Genomic DNA, 16,423 nt, shown 5'->3' with positions numbered 1-16,423 from the left:
CTTTGGGCTTAATTATCTCCGAGCTCAAGATTTTCTACCGGTACAGCATGCCAACCCTGCTAACATAAACAAGCAATATCTAAGTGTGATCTCTTGAAGAATATGTTGTGAGTAAATTGCATACAAGTCAATGCAGGCATGTGAACAGAGGCAAATTACCGTCCCGCAGTTGAACAATGCTGAATACGTGATATGTTTACTGCGAACGTGCAAAATTTGTGATTGGTGTGGATATTTGTGTGGACAGGGCCTAAACCTACCGGCTACTTTTGAATCTGGTCCAAGTCCACATCGGTTAACATTATGATTAAAATTGTTAGGTCTTTTCAATATAATGGATTTCTGATAGATTAATCTTGTCAGTTGCAGGTGAACTTGAGGCTACATGGGATGACCATTGAGGAATCCCTTCTTAAGAAGAAAACCAGCAACATTTGACCACATTCACATCAAGAAATGTTATGAAGTAAACAGAAAATGGTGAGCTTGATTTTGGAGGTTGTCTTTTAAAGAGCCATTGAGGAAGATATTCCGATAGATCATTGGTGAGTGGATTTTCCCTTACCTTCATATCGCCTTTGTTTGGAAATCAGCCTTGAGCCAACGTATCAATAAAATAAACCTCACAATGCACTCGTGCTCAGGAAAGTACCCTAGCTGTGTCTTTGCTTAGAGCTGCATCAGCACGCTTGTGTTTGTGAGGTAAAAAAAAAATCAATCCATTTGAATCACTTTGCTGCAATGGATTTTACCAGCGTTTGAGACTTTTTCTCAAACAAGATGCGCGGATGAGGGTATTGACAAAGGAGTGATTTATTTTCTTGGATGTTTAGCTCAGCCACACAGATGCTATTGGATTGGGGGTTGTGCTTCTCAAACCGTCCACTAGAGGGAAACATAGCGCTTCAGTTTGACAAAGCCCAGCGGGAAGAGCGCCTGATGCAGTCTTGCCACACACACACACACACACACACACACACACACACACACACACACACACACACACACACACACACACACACACAAACAAAGAGGGTTCCAAATCAGCAAAGCGTGACTGTGTGGAGCCTCAGTTCAGCCACTAACTCATTTCAATCCTCAACGGGGGAAATTATGATTATTCCGTTATTATTATTGTTTGTTTTGTCTAAGGCGATCGAAAAACAGAAGCATGTGTGCACATCAGATGGTCGGGAGAACAATTCGGAGGTAGAGCCGTTTAATACTTGAAAGCTGGGTATTATTGTATTTTTACGGAAGTTGATTACGCCAATACGAAGAATCTCAGGAGATGTTGGGCTCTCTGTGATGGATCTTCTCACTTCTAACGTGCTAACATGTCCTTTTTAGGCCCTGCATATGTGCCAATGCTCTCTGTAACAAGGGAGCACTTACTATAACATGCCGGCGGGCCCTTGTAGAACAGACAGAGTCCCATCTGTTAGGAATAGAGTCAGTATGCCTGTGTGTGTGTGTGCACTTATTTCTGGTTTCCAGGCAGTGTCACGGTACTTACACTTAAATGAAGACCTCATTCAGATGGCGGGTGGTCACTTTTTGAGAGTCGAGTAACTTGTTGCGACAGGTGCCAATGCTTATCATGTCATTGTAGATGTGTGGTTGCAATATAGTCGGCTTCTCCATCTAAGAGTACTCCTGGGCAGACCTAGCTAGCAGGGAATGATCTTGTTACTTTGGCTAACGTTCTCTAAAGCAGTGTTTCCCAACCCTGTTCTTGAAGACACACCAACAGTACATATTTTCAACCTCTTACTAATTAAACACACCTGAATCAACTTATCAGAACATTGGAAGAGATTCCAAAACCTCAAATGAATGGGTCAGATAAGAGCGACATCCAAAATATGTACTGTAGGTGTGCCTCCAGGAACAGGCTTGGGAAACAGTGCTCCAAAGGTTCTCTCAAAGTTATCAAAAAAGATAATGTTTGTAGAACGTTTCCATAATGTTATTTGTAATTAATAAACATTCTAAAAATTACTAAAACATCACTGTGTTGTTGGGGTTACGTTTTAATAACACTTTAAATATTGTTATTAAAACATTAATTTAACAAGAGAATTAAATGTTTTGTAACCAAACAATAACGTTAATACGTCTAAAAAATTGGATGTTTTGAACTGTCACAATCACCAATTATTGTAGATGACAGCTAAACACGCAGATCCCCATAGAACTACAAAGTCGCCGGTGTATGGACTACAAGTTCCATCATGCACCTCGCACACAGCTGTTCCTGTTTCAGCTTTATTACATGCATACACACAGTCGGAGGATCGTTACTGACTGATTACAGGGACTTTTATTACAGCACACACACATCTTTGCTAAGTCCTGTCATGTTGTAACCGTGACTATTATGATGCGTTTATCCTGCCTTGCACTGGCGTCCGTTCTTCGTACGTGGATTACTCAATTAGCTGGATTTGGTTATTGACGATTTGACTCGATCCAGGAACGGTTGGTTCTTTAAAACTTATCGAGAGTTGTTGTCATAGCAACAGTTCTGGTAGCTCAAACCTGCTCGGGAGCAGGTTTATTTCATGTAAACAGGATTAGATCGGGTCATTAGGTGAGATCACGTTGTTTATTGTTCCAGTATTTCAACTATAGAAATAAAGATAAATTGGACTTCAAGTTACGTCTCTACTACAAGTTGTGGCCCTATACGTTACGCCACCCTTTCTTGAAATCCGCGGACAGACCCTACTCAGAAATAACCCTACAATTGGTTTATGAGACCATGGGATAGTGAAAGTGTCACAGAGTGGAGACGTCAAACTCTAGGTGAGATTTCTTGCATCAGTTGATCAGTCATGACAACAGAGATCTTACAGTGTAACATGGGAGCAATGTTGTTGCAGTCTGACATACTACAATCATTTATGATTAGTAAATGTACTGTGTGAGCCAGGATTTTGTTCATATTACTTTTTTGCAAGTCCTGGGGAAGCTGCTATATTCCCATTTGCCTTTTTCATTCAAATTTACTGTTCAACTTTTGTTCTTTGTGTACATGCAGGCGTTGACAAATTTGTGTTGAGAATGTGGAAAAGACAACATCTGGTCTGTTTGAGATTTTATTGCAAATGGCATGTTATGATGTTGATGTGACCTAAAGTTGTGTGTGATAGCTAAGCAAAGTAGTTTGAAATGTAATTTTATTTATTCTAACCAAGGGGCTTCACAGTGGTGCAGTGGGTAGCAAAACCTTCTTGCTGTGAGGAGCCTTGGCTTGGTCAGTTTGCATTTCTGTGCATGTTCTTCCCGTGTTCATGTGGGTTTCCTCCGGGTGCTTTGGTTTCCCCCACAGTCCAAAGATATGCGCTATAGGTGAATTGGGAAAAATAATCTGAAAGTGGTGTATGTGTGTAAATGAGTGTGTATGGATGTTTCCCAGTGATGGGTTGCAGCATCCGCTGCGTAAAACATTTGCTGGATAAGTTGGCGGTTCAGGCCTGTGGCGACACATGATTAATTAAGGGACTAAGCTGAAAAGAAAATAAATGAATGTAATTAATCAATCAGATCAGAAGAAACTAGCTACTTTGAGTAGTTTCTTCTTTATATATTTCTTTACTCTTACTCAAGTAACTATTAAGATTGTTAGTTTTACTTGAGTAGAGATTTTAGATACCCCACCCATCCCTGCTTCTGGGATGAGCTGACTGACTATTTACTGTTGACAGAGAGAAAGGGGAGAGATAAAGCGGCTTCGGCCCTGCTCATTTGCTTTGCAAGCATGGCTCATGCTAATGAATGTGATGATAATCGCTTGATGCTCAGCTTTCATCTCGCTGAGATGATAGCTGTGAAGTTATAAAACAACTTATGTTTTTATCTGTCGTTTATTTTCCAAGAATTAACATTTGAAAGGTAAAGCAAATGAAATTAATCAGGAGGCATAACACTGAATAACAAAAACTGAAATTACTGCAATGAAAGGTCAGGACTGTTTCTGCGCATTGGTTCTACTGATGAAAGCACCAACTTTCCCCCGCTCCGCTAATCAACTCGTCTACTGAAAACTACAGAGGCCCTAAGGGGACATGGTGATGGAAAACATAGATGAAAAACATATATTTCAATGCCTTTGAATTAGTCTTTTTCACAAGGCTTTTGTGTACCCTCAAGAAAAACGTGATGAGTACACTTAATATCTAAATATCTGATAATCCTGATAATGTTTAGTAATTATCAAACAAGGGCTTTTTTGCAACCCATGCTCATTGGAAATACATATCTCAGCCTACATTTTTGTGGAACGCAATATGTTACAAAATACGTAACATAAAACATAATACTAAAAAAATACGTTGCTCCGGGTAAGCTTAGCTGATTTCAGATGACGAATCTACTAGAGGGCGCTGTCTACTTTTTTGCGAATCTGAAATATGTTAATTAGGCTACGTTTTATTGTACATTTGTCTATGAGAATGTGGGGCTTGTCCTTTTTCGTTTATGCTGCTCTATTTTTAGATACTAGTCAACCAGTGCTACTGAACATGTAGAGATTTATTAGCCCCCCTGTTAATTTTTTCCCGTTTTCTGTTTAACAGAGAGCTGATTTTTTCCAACACATTTCTAAACATAATTGTTTTAACCATTTATCTCTAATAGCTAATTTATTTTATCTTTGCCATGATAACCGTAAATAATGTTTTACTATTTTTTAAGACACTTCTATACAGCTTAATGTGACATTTTGTCACACAACCAGCGATCGCTTCCCAGAGGATCGCTGGTTCTCACACGAACTCTCATGACTACATTTCCGCATTTCCCAGGACTACATTTTCATACATGCACTGCTCCCAAACACGCACGCCTGCTCATTCATCTATCCTGATTGCAATCACCAGCTGGACCTTGTTCACAGACTGATTTCACTCCATTCATAAGCCACTCTTTGACGCTTCCAGGTTGCCGAGTCTTGTTTACCCAGTGTGACATTACAACGCGTTTACCTGTCTTGTTTCTCCGTGTCTCGATCCTAGCCTTGTACCCTTGTTATCCTGTTTAGCCACCTGCCTTTCGACCTTTAGCCTGTTTAACGTTTATGATTCTGGACTGCCTATATATACCTGTTTGCACCTGATGACCACTGCTTGCCTGACATTGAATAAACTGCATATTGGATCTTACCTCCTGTTGTCCTCTGTCACTCCACCCAGTCGGTAACACATTTAGAGGCTTAACTAGGTTAATTAGGTTTACTGGGCAGGTTAAGGTAATTAGGAAAGTTATTGTAGAATGATGGTTTGTTCTGTAGACTATCGGGAAAAAAATTGCCTAAAGGGGATAATAATTTTGTTCCTAAAATGGTTTAAAAAATTTAAAACTGCTTTTATGCTAGCTGAAATAAAACAAATAAGACTTTCTCTGGACGAAAAAACATTATCAGACATACTGTGAAAATTTCTTTGCTCTGTTAAACATCATTTGGAAAATATTTTAAAAAGAGAAGAAAAAATTAAAGGGGGGCTAATAATTCTGACTTCGACTGTACTTGTCATTAAATATACTGTAATAACAACAAATTATTTTAAGACAACTGGTTTACTCAATTGGTTTTCAAGTAAAGCTAAACTAAACCCTTCCCTAAACTCAACCAATGTTTTTAAAAGCAAACGTATCAGAAAACTGCACTGCAATCATGTAGTTTTACCCCGATTCTATTTTGTCTCTTGTGTGGAACTAGCTTCACCTGAACTGAAACCCGAGCGGAGGTGATAGTGACGTTTTCAAGCCCAAAGTGAAGGGAAGGTGGGGCGGGGTGTATGATAGTTACATTAGCAATCTCCAAAGAGAAAAGTGGGGGTGGGGATGAAGAGCAAAGGGGAGGGGGAGTAGAGCATATCTCTGCATAGCTACTACTTTATTGAACAAAGTAGAAAAAGGCGTAGCAGCTTCAAATGCCTATCAGAGTAAACTACTGCTTTAATTTTTAGTTTTTTAAATTATTAGTTTTATTTTTAATTTGTTTATTAGAGTGATAGTTTATTCCGATTGACATTTGAAGCTGACAAAATCTGCTCCCCCTGTTTTTACACCCTTCTTTAAGTAGGTAGATCATTCTGATAGACATTTAAAGCTGACAAGATGTGCTAAGTGAAGTTTCACAAACTAATTTCCGGGGAGGCACATGATAGGAATCAGCTGTAGTCAGTCCTATCACTAATTACTAACTAGCCAATCGGATTATTCTAAATTGATTCGTTTTGGAAACCCCCCATCCATCCCTTCTCTCTCCTCCTCAATTCTAAGTACGGGCAATACGGTGGCTCAGTGGCTTGCACCGTTGCCCCACAGAAAGGGGGTCGTTGGTTCAAACACTAGCTGAGCAAGTCGACACTCTGTGCGGAGTTTGCATGTTCTCCCCGTGTTCGTGTGGGTTTTCCCCGGGTACTCCGGTTTCCTCCCACACTCAAAAAACATGTAACAAAAGTTAAAGTCACAAGCACTTACTACAAACTGCCGCAGATAGAGGTCTATTCTTGGGAAGTAATCGAGAACTACCTGATCTCATATCCCCCCAAATGCTTATCGACCAGGCGGTAGCTTTGGGTTCATCCATCTCCGAGCTCAGGACAGCATGCCAATTCATTCATTTTCTTGTCAGCTTAGTCCCTTTATTAATCTGGGGTCACCACAGCGGAATGAACCACCAACTTATCCAGCACATTTTTATGCCCTTCCAGCCGCAACCCACCTCTGGGAAACATCCACACACACTCATACACTACGGACAATTTAGCCAACCCAAATCACCTGTATAGCATGTCTTTGGACTGTGGGGGAAACCGGAGCACCCAGAGGAAACCCACGTGAACGCAGGGAGAACATGCAAACACCACACAGAAAGGCCAACTGAGCCAAGGATCGAACCAGCGACCTTCTTGCTGTGACGCAACAGCACTACCTACTGCGCCACTGCTTCGCCTACAGCATGCCAAACCTGCTAAAATAGTCAAGCATTATCTAAGTGTGAACTCTTGAATCCTGTTTTTTTTTAGCTGAAATATGACAGATTAAGCTACCGGTAGCACATTCTGAGGAGGTAGCAAAGATTGTCAGAACACCGCCACATAACCCCCTAAATTGCCAGCCCCCTACGCACTCTGTCACCCCCCCACTTACTATGCCCCTGGCTCCCGTTCCCCCACAGTCCAAAAACATGCACTATAAGTGAATTGGGTAAACAAAACTGGCCTTAGTGTATGAGTTGGCGGTTCATTCTGCTGTGGAGACCCCTGATAAATAAGGGACTAGGCGAAAGGAAAAATCTGTTATCTTCCCAGTGGGAAAAAGTACAGTATCTCCCACTGGTGCATATGAGGAATGAGGATTGAGGATTGATTTCAGGACCATGGACAGCAGCCCCAAACACAGGTCAAACCATTCATTACTCAAGACTTAACTGCATAATGTACATCATCTCCTTATTTTTAAGGAACAAATGCAGTTTTTTTCCCTCTCCCTCCATTACCTTCAAACTTGGAAGGTGAAATTCTCATTAAGCACCACTGATGGCAACAACCAAATGTAAAACTTGCGCTGTTTTGCATTTCACAGGTTTGTTTGATGTTTTCATTTTTTTACCCATTGCTTTCTCTCTCTCTCTCTCGCTGCATTTGGATGATTGTAGCAGCAGAGAAGAGTGAGAGTCATATGTAGGCTTTAAAACAGTCTCTGCATGGTACAGATAGCGGAGGGAATTAACGTCCATTTCACGGCGTCGCAACCGCAGCCGGACAGGGCCAAAAAGGTGCGCCTCAGTCTGCCAATGAAGAGTAAAAAAAAAGAAAAAGAGGCGAGCCGGCCAGAAGAACTGGGTAATTGTGCTGCTCTGAAGTGCAGGTAGGTGTGCAAATTACCAAATGTGCCGTGTTAAGTCCATTCGCCGGGGCTCCATCATTGTCACGCGTGTCCAAGTTTGGCGACAGAATATTATGTCCATTTTGTGGTTTGGCTTTGGCACGGATGGCCAGCGCTTAAGCGTTTGGAACAGGTGCAACATCTCCACTACGACACCCTCAGCCAGCTGGAGGAATTCGTTTTTAACTTGCCCTAAAATGGAAACTGTTGTTAAGGAGTTTCATGACTCATTAAAAGCCTTTGAGACTCTAAAATATGCCCAAGATGTTTGTATTAAGCACTTACTCTTGGCATTGTTTTTGTCATTCTTTTTTTTCGGCTTAGTCCCTTTATTAATCTGGGGTCGTCACAACGTTACAAACCGCCAACTTATCCAGCACGTTTTTACGCAGCGGATGCCCTTCCAGCCACAACCCCTCTCTGGGAAACATCCACACACATTCATTCACACACATACACTACCGACAATTTAGCCAACTGTTGAAATATCTATCTCTATTCCATGCGTGTTCAATAAGAAAAGGTCTGGAGAGGTTTTTCTTTAATGTCAAAAATCGTAACAATTTATTGGATACAAATGAATAATTCGATGACAGAGCTCTGGGTTACATTACCCCAATGCAATACAAGAATTACATTCAAGAGGTTCGCAACTAACATACATTTCCTGACTTCACCATATATACACAACCGATCTTAACAGGTGGAGTTTTGGTGTAACGTCACTTGTCAGTCATTGTTCAGTCCTCCATTGGCCACACCTTCGACATACTTTCTCTTTTTCTACGAATTCTCTGCCCAACAACAAAGTATACATCTTTCTGTGTTCCGTGTTCAGTTTTAACACCTCTTTTCAGACAGGAAGTTTCTGCAGAGCTGAATTTAATTTTGGACCCGCATCTATCTACTTCTGCAAAAATGCTAATTAGTATGCACAGCACTCACACACAACATTAAAAGTTCAGTTAATATATGACCCTTACATGACCAATAAAAATAATTGTTTGATTAAAAGAAAAAGAGACAAAAATAATAAAAAATGGTTCCTATTATTCAATACCCCCCAATTCACCTGTACTGCATGTCTTTGGACATGTGGGGAAACCGGAGCTTCTTATCATTGATGTAATATAAAAAGCTTGTGCATAATCAAAATGATTATATACCTGGAAATCTCTACCTCAAAGGGTTTTATTTTTCAATACACTGTAAAAAATATAACGACAATAAATATGTAATGTTGCTTTACCTTATTTTAAAAATAATCGTGTTTCAACTCATTTTAAGTTATACAAAGTTTAACTTATAGCTTGACTGATGCAAGTTGAAATGACTAGAAAATTAAAGTCAGCATCAGGAAGCTCCTTAAAAACATTTCAGCAGATCAAGTCAACAAGCAGTTGGACAGGTGTACCTAATAAAGTGGCCGGTGAGTGTATATAATTTACACTTTTCACATAAGTTTTCTAAAATAATTTTACATTTAAACTATTATATCATTTATAATCAAATTTGTATGTATTAATTGCATTATATTTTAAAATTGCTAATACCTCCAGTATTACAGAAGCCTGAATTTCATGTGCCACTTTTTCTTTTAATGCCCCTTTTCAAGTCATTAGCCCCATTCTCTCGCTCTCTATAACTGACACCTTTCCTTCCAGTGATGCATTGCCTTTATTTAAGAACGTGGCACAGAGGCGTCCGCATGAAAGATTGCAGCATGTCGGGTCGAAGCCGAAGGGCTGGCGAAAAATACCCGCCGCACCGACTAGGCCTCCGTCAGCAAGGTGATTGCCACCACAGGGAGCGACAGCCTGGGCCACGCTGGGGAAAAATGACCCGCTGCTTGACACATATAATGGGCCAAACAGAGATACCAAGACAAAGGTAGTAAATGTCCTGCAATTCCCCTCAAGGCCTCTTCTTTTTGGCATGTCAGAGTCTTGGCTCGTCATGTGGTGGAGATTCGACTGGACTTACCGAAGCTTGTAGGTCTGGAAGGTCGACAGGTTTGTGCCGCCAACATGTCAGACTGAAAAGGGATGAAATGACAAACAGGGGAAAAATTGCTCTTGAGGAAAGAGTATGTATGTAAGGAGAGCTTTAAAAGCTATTCTAATAATGGACTATAATATACAGTTGAGGTCAGAATTATTAGCCCCGCTGTATATTTTTATTTCCTAATTTTTGTTTATTGGAAAGAAGTTTTTTTTCCAACACATTCTAAAACTTAATAGTTTTTTATATAACATAATAGTAATTTATGTTATCTTTGCCATGATGACAGAACATATTAGCAATAGTATTCAGCATAAAGTGCACTTTTAGGTTAGTTGGGCAATTAATTAGGCAAATTATTGAATAATGATGTTTTGTGCTGTAGACAATCAAAAAAATATATAACTTAAAGGGGCTAATAATACTGACCTTAAAATGGGTTTAAAAATTAAAAATTGCTTTTATTCAGTTTTTATGAAGAAAAGCAACCGGCTGCGGTTGCTTTTATTCAAAGGGAGGTGTAAAAAGGCAGTGAAAGCCCAGACAGCAGCTGAATTCTTTAGTAGTTCTTCAGCATCCCTCTACCCTTCATCATTGTAAATTAATATTAGCTTCTTCAGTTGAACATGTACATTATCAGGATGATGAAGATAAAACCAAAGTGGATATTTCAGCAAGGCAATGATCCAAAACACAGCCAAGGAAGCTCTCAAATGCTTTCAAAGAAAGAAAATCAAGCTGTAGAATGGCCCAGCCCATCACCTGAACTGAATCCAATAGAAAATACAAAATAAAGCTCAGATTTGAAAGACAAGACCCACAGAATCATCAAGATGTTTACACTCTGGTAAAGTCTGTGGAAAACTTACACATAAGCAATTCATATGTGACTTCATTGTCCTCGTCTTTAAGCTGCCATCACCAAAAAAAGCCTTTATATAAAGTATTAAAAACATTTCAGTAGTTCAGTGCTTTCTCTTTGTGTCATTTCATTGATTTTACACAACTCAATTTTCAGATTTGTTTTGTTTTATTTTTATGTTTGTATTGTTTGGGTTTTTACCAAAATCTGGTTTAATTCCCTGTCAACAGCTCCTTTAGAAATATTATTCTCAGCAAATAAACAAAAACATGACACTTTCAATACTTTTTTCGCCACTATATGTCCTTGTAAATTAAAGTAAATTAGATTCACTATTCAAAAACTATTTTTATGAACAATAAATAATTAAATATATATATATATATATATATATATATATATATATATATATATATATATATATATATATATATAAATATATATATATATATATATATATATATATATATATATATATATATATATATATATATAAATTTCATTCAACATTTTGTTGCAAATCTGTACCTGTTATCATATAGTAGAATTAACAACCTATGTCACACGGGTCCCCGGTTGCAAAAAAAAAAAAGAAAAAAAAAAAGATTGAATAATGATGTTTTGTTCTGTAGACCAGTGGTTTCCTTCTAGTGGTACGCGGAGGAATGAAATATGTCATGTACATGCTACACACATTTCAAAATTTATCAAAAATTATGGATATAATATGCCATATAGGACATATAGCCTATAATTCTGAGGTATTCTGCCACGTTTTTTTAACTGTGCAGAGTTGTAGCTGCTTTACTGGGCCTACTACGCTACTGTATTTCAATACTGCTCATTTTGTTGGTACTAGGAGAGACAATTTTTTTCTGAGGTGGTACTTGATGAAAAAAGTTTGAGAACCACTGCTGTAGACAATCGAAAAAAATATTGCTTAAAGGGGCTAATAATACTGACCTTAAAATGGGTTTAAAAATTAAAAACTGCTTTTATTCTAGCCGGAATAAAACAAATCAGACTTTCTCTGGAAGAAAAAATATTATAGGAAATACTGTGAAAAATTCATTGCTCTGATAAACAACATTTGGGAAATATTTGAAAATAATACAAATAAATAAATCACAGGTTGGCTAATAATTTGACTTGAACTGTAATAATTGGTGCTAAATTATAAAAACAGAACTATTGATAAGCTCTGACGGTTAACGGTTCTGCTATTAGTACTGGAGAATAATTGCTAAATAAACATTATTTACAGAAGCATAACTTAACTGAACAACCTTTTCTAATTTGCGATATTCGTCTGCACAGTTGGCAATCTCACATGAGAAATGCTCGTGTTTTCGCCCAAAAGTACAGCGGCGAGCACGTCAAGTATAAAAGCCTTCACCGTGTTTGGCTGTAGCTCGCGACACAGACTCGCACGCACACACAGCTCGTAAGCTTGCGGAGTGAACCAAACGGGTTGTATTTCCCGAGTGGACAGCGACAATGCCCGTTGCAAAAAACGCAACAAGTTGTTTTCTTGTAAAAGCAGAAACACAAGCAATCTGGCTAAGAAAAAGTATCTTTTAAAAATGCATTAACTGCAGAAAGACAATTGAAAAGTTTTTGACTGACTAGACTAGCTAAAGGTACATCATCCACATCGTTATGCTAGCAGTCAAACACATAAGGTCTCTCTAATAATTTATCAATTATTAATAGTTGAATAAACACACACATTCGGTTACAATGAAAACAGTATTTTTTTTTTACTGCTGTTGCCTAGATAAATGTTAAACATTTAAAAATGCTTTTATGTCAGCTGTTTTTACAAATTTAGCATAATAATAAACTAATTTTATTAAGAAATTATAAAAAAAAAAAACTGCTTATTTTTACGTTGTCAACTCCCAAACCCCTGGTGACTCATTTACAGTATGTGAATGTGTTAAAGAAAAATCATAAACATTATCTGATTATTCAACTGCATTTTGCAACTCAAGGAGAACAACGAACCAAGATCCCGACTTCTGCCAGAAAAGGCAAACATGTCGATTTTTCTCCAGAAGAAACGAGGTTAAAATCTGAAAGTCATTTTCCTTTAAACCATTGTGCATTCTTTTACAGGACATTTTTTATTCATTTGTTTATACAAATATTTGTTTAGCTTTTTTTTTTAACATTAAAAACGTAATAATAAAATAATGTGTCGTTAATTCTGTTCAATTTTTGTTTTATAATAAAACACAACAAAAAGTACAGATAAGAGAACCGTTAAAGTACCGAACCGATGAGTGGTATCAATAAAAGTAGTAATACCGTTAAAATCTTAACGATACCCATCCCTAGGGATCAATTTGAATTTAGATTTTACTACATTACCCAGCGTATAATTTAGATTTTTGCCATGAAGTTTTAAACCAGTGTTACATGTCAATTTAATGTCGTTTTGACATCAAGGTAGTTCACATGCATTGTAGGAATACAAAATCCAATGTCAATTTGCAATTAAAGCTTTCAGATGAATCAAACTTTTCTCATATTATAATGCTTTTTAGATCGTTATTTTGGTGACATCAGTGTGTGGATGTCAAATAGACCTAAAGATTTTCACATTAAATTCATGTCATTTGGGATATTGTCATTATATTTGGATTTGCACTTGTTTTACCACTGGAGTTTAACAACTGCCTCAGTCTTTCTTCTCAAAAATGAGGCACACTGTTGTCATCAAAAACTCTTTGTCGTTTGGTTTCTAAGTCCTGCATTTGACTCTCTTCCAAACTTTCCGTTTCTTTGTAATTATTTATTAGCGTGAAACCTGTTCCTACACCAGATCTCTCGGCGTACCTCAGTGTACAAGAATTTAGTGTTTTTATAGAAATCCCAGAACAAGCTCAATCCATCTCTCCTGATCCCCCATCCAACAATTGATTTCTGGCTCAAAGATGATCATTTAAGTTACGAGAACGCTTCCTTCCGCTACTTCGATTGAATGAATAATCAAAAACCACCACAGATGCTATAAAATCCGTTGTGCTCTCTATACCTCAAACCGCAAGGCAGAAAAGAGCTGTTTAACAGCGCAACAGATATTGCAGTCACATCTCCAACAAGGTTACTGCTATCAGTTTGCCAATTGTCAACATATTACCCTTATGCCACCATCTATTTTGAGACAACTATATGTGACTGGAATAATAGCATCATAACTGTCTTTTCAGGTGACATACGTCTCACATTACAATTCCGCTTGCTTTGACATTGGAAGGAAGAAAAAAAAATTAAAAACACACTTGTCATGACAATCTGTTATATGCGCTGTCACATTGAAAAGATGGATGCCTCCAAGGTAATGAATCTGACAGCTAGAGGTGTAAAAGAGAGAAAAAAATAAATCAAATACTTACTGACACCATCTCTGCCCGGGTCAGAGGCACGTCTATCAGAAACGGCGGTCCGAATGCGCCAGCCAGCGGAGCTCAGCTGTGAAATTAGAGCTCACACTGTCCCGAGACAGTCCCATGCTGCAAAGCGTCCATCTTTCCTCCGGTCGACCTTCCTGAAAATCACAGCCCTGTCCTTCTCGGTCTCGGAGAGAGGGGTGTCAGTCATGAAATCGGAATTGAAAGAGCGCTGCTGGGGCCACCTGTGGATTCCGCGTATCAAAAGATGCCAAGATCTCTATTTGTGCCACGGCGGGCCGGTATGACGGTGGAAGTGAATTCTGCACCCTGTTGGTTTTGAGATTTGATAGAGTGCTTGTACACACTCGGAGCTGTCTTCTAGTCTGTTCAAATGCTGCTCAGCATTTGTTTGTTTTTTGGTCTGTGAGCGCTTCTTGTTGCGTTTGACGAAAAACAAGGCGGAAGTCGAGCGGGTTTGTTAACGCATCTTAAAGTTTGATCAAAGGAGCGCTGGAATGAACGCTCGCTTTGGCCTAAAATGGAAATGGTGTCATTGTTTACTCAGCCTCACATTGTTAGAAACTTGTTTGGCTGTGGAAAGGCATATTTTGGAAAATCAGAACTAATTTGATGCTATATAGTGTGAATTATGTAGTTCTTTGACATTCAATGACTGTCATAACAAGAAAACTACAGTATGTTATCATTTACTAATGTCATTTCAATCCCATCAGACATTGATATAAATGAAGGTATTATGAATCAGATTGATCTCTTCATCTAAAATTTACTTTGAACTGCGTGGCTTAATCAAAGTCAAGGTATTTTTTAAAAATTGATCGCGTTTATGTTCATTAAAATTAAAGCAAAAGAGGTTCAATGGTTAAAAATAGTTCTTAATAATAATAATAATAATAATAATAATAAATATAATTATTTATAAATATTTATTCACCCCCACATTGTTGCAAATCTGTACATGTGGAGTATATGGCAAGAATATATTTAGGGAAAATTGACAAGGTCAATGGGGTCCAATCTACATAAACAGTTCTTCTCAATTAAACTGCGGTCACTGAGTGCTAAGAATGAAACGTGAAAGTGTAAGTCATTAAGGTAAAGTTGGTTTTATAATCACACATTTATTCAGTGACAACTTGTGACACACTCCCTATATTGTTTACCACGGCGTTTTGAATATTCGGTCTGAAATAACCTTCAACGAGATTGTATATTTCGAGCTGGATGCATTTCGTCTTATCCAATATTCATTGGGAGGGTGCTATCGCAAATGGACCTGTCAGATGAACGCCGCTCACTTTAACGTTAGTTTTGTCGAATCGCTGTGCTTATCACTGGGTGACGAGCTGTTATACTAAGCTGAAAGCATTATGTAAGTAGTATATATAATATGTAATCAATATAACTTATTTCTAAGACAACAACAAACTGTATGTAGCGCTCCTTTTTTTTTTTTGTACCACCTCCCTGCGTGTGCATCCTGAATGTTTACAAACATGGTAATTTGTCTATATATTTTGGATAATTTATTGAAAGTCGATGGGGTTCTATGTTCAAAAGCCGTTCTTCTTAACATACAAACAGAGCCAATCTAATGGTATGTAGTGCGTAGTGTCAATTTCTTTGTCATTTAATGATCTTACTGAATTTTTTTTAATTATGTCCTCCCAAACTAACATACCATAACATGAATATATATATATATATATATATATATATATATATATATATATATATATATATATATATATATATATATATATATATATATTTGAGGTTATCCAGAGTTTCATGCAATTTCGGGTGTTTCATTTTTAACTTTTGACATCTGTTGTAAGTTGATACCGCATGGCGAACAGAAAGAAAATCCTCCGCATTTCGTGACTTGGTGTTCCTTTAGGTTAATAAAATCGCTGCTTACACGGTAGACTTTTAATAAGAATATAATCTTAATCATATTAAAATCGGAGTATTAGTGTCTTATGTACATTTACTCAGAAAGTCTGTGGTGAAGTTGCGAGCTGTCAAAGACAGGGCATTACACATGAGCCCTCCAAGTTTAGTGTGTTTCCTCATTAAACGCAATCCGCTTGTTAAGTGATGACGTATGGAATACTGTTTCCGGGTCCAAGTCGCCATTTATATGAGTGGAGAAATCATTCGTTTATGATCATGTTTTATTTCTATCACACATTTAAGTTAATTTTATATAATTTTTTTATCACTTTCTGACATCGGATAT

The 16,423-nt window shown here is 37.9% G+C and overlaps 1 protein-coding gene across 1 annotated transcript in view; it reads right to left on the bottom strand.

Moving 5' to 3' along the window:
• Positions 1–14,545, bottom strand: part of ehf (ets homologous factor) — a 101,273-nt gene extending 86,728 nt beyond the window's left edge. Inside the window, exon 1 of the mRNA XM_073942221.1 lies at positions 14,164–14,545. The gene's annotated coding sequence lies outside the window, so the exon portion shown is untranslated. The remainder of the gene's footprint in view (positions 1–14,163) is intronic.
• Between the last annotated feature and the right edge of the window lie 1,878 nt (positions 14,546–16,423).

Source organism: Danio rerio, chromosome 25 (genome assembly GCF_049306965.1).
Source record: "Danio rerio strain Tuebingen ecotype United States chromosome 25, GRCz12tu, whole genome shotgun sequence".
Taxonomy (NCBI): domain Eukaryota; kingdom Metazoa; phylum Chordata; class Actinopteri; order Cypriniformes; family Danionidae; genus Danio; species Danio rerio.
The sequence above is the reverse complement of the archived record's forward strand: the minus strand, read 5'-3'. Positions and strand labels throughout refer to the sequence as shown.